Source organism: Brassica oleracea, chromosome C2, assembly GCF_000695525.1.
Source record: "Brassica oleracea var. oleracea cultivar TO1000 chromosome C2, BOL, whole genome shotgun sequence".
Taxonomy (NCBI): domain Eukaryota; kingdom Viridiplantae; phylum Streptophyta; class Magnoliopsida; order Brassicales; family Brassicaceae; genus Brassica; species Brassica oleracea.
The window spans coordinates 18387778-18394741 of record NC_027749.1 but is presented as its reverse complement, the minus strand read 5'-3'; the positions used below and the strand labels follow the sequence as shown (position 1 = coordinate 18394741).

At 28.7% G+C, this 6964-nt stretch overlaps 1 pseudogene; it reads right to left on the bottom strand.

Moving 5' to 3' along the window:
* Positions 1 to 1641: 1641 nt before the first annotated feature.
* Positions 1642 to 2904, bottom strand: LOC106323600 (annotated as a pseudogene).
* Positions 2905 to 6964: the final 4060 nt, after the last annotated feature.

The window sequence follows — 6964 nt, the reverse complement described above, 5'->3', positions numbered from 1 at the left end:
TATTTTTCCTTATATTGCAAATTTACTTATTATTTATTTTCTATTTTTTGGTAATAATGCCACGTGTCATCTTTCGGGAATTTTTTTTTCGCTGATGTGGACGCTCTATGGAGCCTCAAAAGGTCCATTTTATATAACAATATTATGATAGATATTTAATGTAATATTTTTATTTATTATATTATATATTTACTTATTATTTATTTTTTCTTATATTGTATATTTACTTATTATTGTTTAATGCAATGTTTCTATTTCTTATATTGTTTATTTACTTATTATTTATTTATCCTTATATTGAAAATTTACTTATTATTTATTTTCTATTTTTTGGTAATAATGTCACGTGTCATTTTTCTGGAAATTTTTTTTCGCTGATGTGGACGCACTATGGAGCCTCAAAAGGTCCCTTTTATTAGTATAGATTTTGGTAATAATGCCACGTGTCATCTTTCGGGAAAATTTTTTTCGCTGATGTGGACGCTCTATGGAGCCTCAAAATGTCCCTTTTATATAACAATATTATGATAGATGTTTAATGTAATATTTCTATTTATTTAATTATATATTTACTTATTATTTATTTTTTCTTATATTGTATATTTACTTATTATTGTTTAATGCAATGTTTCTATTTCTTATATTGTTTATTTACTTATTATTTATTTTTCTTTATATTGCAAATTTACTTATTATTTATTTTCTATTTTTTGGTAATAATACCACGTGTCATCTTTCGGAAAAAAAAAATTTCGCTGATGTGGACGCTCTATAGAACCTCAAAAGGTCTCTTTTATTAGTATAGATCTCCCCCTTTTTAGCTACTATGTCAAGAAATACAATTAATATCCCAAATCATGACAATGAAGCATTGAACCAATCAACCAACCAACTAGATCTCTTAGTAATTAAATAATACTCCTAATGTTTCAAATTAGTCGATATTTTGAAATTTTACGAGAGACTTATCTATTTTTGTGTGTGTATCAGTTACCTCAAGATAGAAACAAAAGGATAAATGTTTCAAGAGGTTTCACAAAGCATATAATGAGGTAACTGATACACACACAAAGCATATATGAACTTAAAATATGTATAGTATCAATATAAATATTTTATATAAAATGAAAGATGTAAACTCTTAATATTTGGTATTTGGACTACCACAATAATAGTTTAGCTGGTTTAACTAAAGTAGTATTATTACTAGTTTAAACTTGGCTAGTCCTCTAACCAAATTTTTTTGACCAGTTTTGGTTAACAACTTTTGTTTTTTAAAAAAAAGACAGTTTTCGTTGACAACTATTTTTTTCATTCCGAATTCGCTATATATATAGAAAGCTATAGAGAAGATGATTAGTGACTGTGATGCAATCGTAGTAGTATGAATTTATATTGCTATCCTTTTTATTATAGGGATTCTAGGGTTTATAGTAACGTAGATAATTCATTTTAGATTAAACTAAAGGATAACTTTCCCAACATCTTTCTTGGACAAGTTCCACCATAATATTAAGTTTCAAACCAGTCAGAATCCCGATAAGACCCAAACATAGGTGTAAAGAGAAATGGGTCATATAACATTTTTTACCGCCAATACTACTTAATCTTCACTCTACTTATATACTTAAAAGGAGCTCGTTAGTCTTCCCACCTCGAGGCTCTTTTCCTCTTCTTCTCTCCACATATTTCCTTGATCAGCTCTTCAAGTTCTTCAGAGATGGGTTCTGGAGTCAGCTGAATGATCTTCATCATCATCACTAACACTATCCGGATCACTCAACCATCCTCCACATCCGGATCTCTTAGCTCCTAAAGAATGATATCTACATCAGTAAAATGAATGATTCACGTGTTTGAGATGTTTATGGCGATGAGTTTTGTTTACCTTCAATAATATGCTTTGCGAAACCTCTTGAAGCTTCTGCTGATGCATAATCTATTACTGATGCTACTCCTGTAGGTGATGAGTCCAAGATGTCTGTCTGGCTAGTGATCGTTAAATCTTTAGTCTGACAAGTCTGTGTACCAGTCTCGGTAACACATCCCACCAAACATGTTGACCTGCTACCGGCATGGTCTCTTCCATCCTCAACCCGTTGCTCTTGTTCCTGTTCTTGCTCCTATAATACAAAAGATAAACCATGTTCCAAGTTAGGTAGCAAAAAGGGTGGTAAATCAGATTCAAGAAAGCAGTCAATAGTTTCTAATATTTGATCACTATGACAGATAAATCCCAACAAAATGGAACCAACAAAATTTATGACCAAAGGGTTCAAGTAAAAACAGTTATATAGTGCTATACGTAATGCATAAGTAACAAGCAGAGATAGAGGAGAAAAAGTAAGAAGAAGAAAAACAAATCAACCTTTTCTTCTTCTTGCTGAGGCTTTTGTTCTTGTTCTGCCTCAGCTATCTCATCGTTTTGTTCCTCAGCTATTCCTTCTGTCCTATCTTCAGCCAAAGTTTGGCCTTGTTCTGCTGACTTTTCACGGCACTTGTTTAGAAGCACCATGTAACTGCAATCTTCGATCAGAAACCAACCTTCCTCACCATACTCCTCAAGTCCAAATTGGGTGAAGCTCACTTTCAAGGAAGTAAAGAAAGGAGAGGTTTAAAACAAAGGAACATACCTCAAGCAATTCCCTGATACACACGGTGATAAGACGCTCCTCAACGTCAAAAGATCTCATGGCATCTCGTGCTGCATCCTCTCGGGTAAGTCCTGCCTTCTGCAAAACAAGGCCGCTAAATAACCGATACAGAAAAGAAACACCCATCAAAGAGATTTACCTAAGAGTAATCTACTAGTTACTCTCCCAAGTCACAAACTATCATCTGTTCAACCTCTATATAACAGTAAAGAATTAAAAAGCTTACCTTTTTCCTTCCTTTAGGCACCATTACAATTATCCTCAATGTTCTCTGAAGAACACCCCAAGGACAAAAGAAACCACTAATTGTCAGTCTCTGTGTTCTACAATCAAACAAAACGAAAGCAAACACAAGAACAAAACAACAATCTGACTAAACCCTAGAAATAGAATGAACCAAAAACCTTAAACAGTAGTGAGGAGAGGAAGCTTACGGCTGTGACGGAGGCAAAGCCAAACTGGTGAATGTGAAGTAGAAAAGACCTAGAAAGATAAAGACACAGACGTCACTCGCTTCGTCTCTGTATCGTTCGCACGAGTTAATGTGAAAAGACACAAAATTGTGAATAAATTAATCATATACAGTTAAATATGTTTATGGGTTCGATAACAATAGATGATTCACCCCGGTCCAGCGTGTAAACCATTATTGTTACTTTTCTTTTTGATCAAAAACCATTATTGTTACTAAATTCGTAAGGTACATGTCTTGAGTCCTCCTTTAAATCAGAACATTTTATGTTTTTAATTCAATAAAAGTTGTATTGTTTTACTTACGACAACAAACAGTTATAATATGTTTGGTTTAGTTGCTGTGCATTATGATTATTTTTCTTAGTTAGGATAGGATAACTCATAACTTGTTACAAAATTGTTAAATAAATTTTTATCATAGCTGAACTATAATTTCATTGACACTACTCTCTATTAACTCCTATGTTTTTTCCTAATTTAAAATAAACTACTAATAATTTAAAAAAACAAATTAACTCTACAAGTATATCAAAAAAGAAAATTGTAATCATAAATCTTCATCACTTAAAAGAAAATGAACTCATTTGTATTTTCTTATGAAATACCCGAGTTGGTACTAAAGAGCTGGTCTGAACCGAGCCAAAAGAAGTAATAATTTGGTTTAGTTAAGATTATGAACTTTTAGATTTTTTTTTTTTTGTAACACACATTCATAAATTACGGCAAGCCCTGGTTTTTTTAATCATAAGATTATGAACTTTTAGATATTCTTGTGACTTGTGAGATGTATGATTTTTTTTTCTTATCCCAACAATCAATTGATAAATACGAGGTATTCTTTCTTTATTATTGCTCTTTGCTTTGTATATTCATTCACTTTCCTTAGGGGTGAGCATTTCTGTTTAATTATGGACTAAGCAAAAGTATCAAGAATAAGCATCAAATTCGAAAAACAAAGGAAGAGTCCAGATTACCTGCTTAAATCAAGACGAATAAAACATGCAGATGGAAATCTAAATTAAATGGCACAATTGGATACAAATTAAAACATGCAGATGGAAATTTTAAAAGAGACTTATCTATTTTTGTGTGTGTATCAGTTAACTCATTATATAATTAAGAAGATAGAAACAAAATGATAAACGTCATTCTATAAGAGGCAGAGATTATACAGTAATGAGGTAAACTGACACTCACACAAGAAATACAATTAATATCCCAAATCATGACAATGAAGCATTGAACCAATCAACCAATCAACTAGATCTCTTAGTAATTAAATAATACTCCTTATTTTCAAATTAGTTGATATTTTACAAGAGACTTATCTATTTTTGTGTGTGTATCAGTTAACTCATTACTACATGATAATCCGCGTCCTGCGCGGAATGAGAAAATTTAAAGAGATTTTTGAATCAATAGGTATTAGAAAGTTAATAGTCTTAAAAAGAAATATTACATGTTATATAATAAGGAGGATTCAACGAAAGTGTGTATGTCTATATAAATTAAGCTTGGATTTAAAAAAAAAAACTTGTGTATTTGTTTTTTTTAATTGAAATATATTTCGTGGAAATGAATCTATGAGAGTAAGCAAAAAAATTATATAAAATAAATTATGAAGTAAAGATAAAAATGAAACAAAAGCAATAAAATTATTGTTTTCATAAACTAAATTATAAATATAAAATAAAACGAAACATAAGCAAAATAATACTAAAATATGAAAGAAACAAAATATAATATAGGATACTACTTTATGGATGAAGAGATGTAATCATACGGCCTTGTATTTATATATGCAAGACACGGGCCGATGGCAATTATAGCTATTTTCAATAATTATTTCCGTAAAATCAATTAAAATTATGTCCAAGGCAAAATATTCACATCCCCTTTATATTCAAAATACTGAATTTTGAAAACTTGCCTTGATCGTTGCTATGCGAATTTATTGGAATAGTATAGGAAACAAACTGAGATTCTAGTCAACTAAATTAAATTCAAAATTAGTCAGTGAAGATCAAAAATATGATTATATGATTCGGTTTCGACGATAAATTTCCATTACCAAATTCAGCTTAAGAAAAATACATTAAACCGATTTCAAGTTATAATCTCATTTGATATAGTGTGATCTCGAATATACATTTAAACAACATTCGAGTATAGTAGTCATATGTAATATAATATATGTCAACCGGTTTTAAAATGATATAAATCACATTACCAAATAACCGGTTACTTCCTTCGTCTACATTGAGATTGTACGTTACCAAGATATACTATTAAAACATTATGCTAAGCTATAATTAATAAATAATGGCAAAGAATGTAATAAATCTAGTAAAGAGAGGGTTTTAAATTAGAGAGTGTGAGAGTGAATATGGTGATGCCACATAGGAAATGACATTTTGGTTAATAATACATGAGCATAAGGTTAGTCTTAAAAAATGTTCCTCTCTTAATATAAAAGGGATATAAGAAGATAGAAACAAAAGGATAAACGTTTCAAGAGGTTTCGCAAAGCATATAATGAGGTAACTGATACACACACAAAACATATATGAACTTAAAATATGTGTAGTATCAATATAAATATTTTATATAAAATGGGAGATGTAAACTTTTAATATTTGGTATTTGGACTACCACAATAATAGTTTAACTGGTTTAACTACAGTAGTACTATTACTAGTTTAAACTTGGCTAGTCCTCTAACCAATTTTTTTTTACCAGTTTTGGTTAACAACTTTTGTTTTAAAAAAAGGCAGTTTTCGTTGACAACTATTTTTTTCATTCCGAATTTGCTATATATATAGAGCAATAATTTTCATTTTTTGCTGTAAATTAATTATTTCAAAACATCATATATATATATATATATATATTGTTTTTATTATATATTTGTCATATTGATTTTGTGTTTGATTATAAAACCAATTTTTTTATGCACAAAAAACATATTCAAAAATTTATTTTGTAATTAATTTATTATGATCTTGATCCGTAATTCAAAGAAAACAATTTTTTATGTTTACTCATTTTAGATAATTAATTACTGTATATATACAATTTTAAGATAAGTTAATTTTATACATGTATTATATATTTTAGTGAAGTTAAACTGTTCTACCAACATATTATATTTTAGCATAAAATATTTTATATTTATGAAAATAAAATATATTAACTTATCAATTTAAAATAATTTTATCATATTTAGTTCCATATAATGGTTTTCTTTTAAAATGGTTGATGTTATTATAAATAGATAAAATATGACATGATTTTATTTTTTTCATTTTATAAAAGATAACAGTATATATATATTAATTTGTAATAACATTTCATTACTAACGACGAAATTAATGCGAATATTTATGTAGAATTCTGACAGTTAAGATCTTGTTATAATCTTTTTCAAAAGATTTGTTAGAATTTTTAAATATAGATATTTTTATTTTAATTTAAAAGATATCAAAAGATATTATGATTTAAGTAATTATAACTTTTATATTATATTAGTATTAAGGAAGTACATTTAATAAAGTTTCTAAATGATGATCTAAATAACAATATCAGACATGGGAAAAGTCATCATTTCTATTTTAATAGATAAAAGTTGGTTTTGTTTATTACATGAACGGCATGTAGAACATACCAAAACTCTAAAACAGTAAGAAAATGTATTAGTCTATGAAATGGTTTAAATGGTTTATGTTTATACAACTAGTAAAATGCAAGTATACGATGGTAAAGATCTATGAAATGGTTAAAATGCAAGTATACGATGGTAGCTAGGTGGAATCGATTACCAATCATATATCAATCAG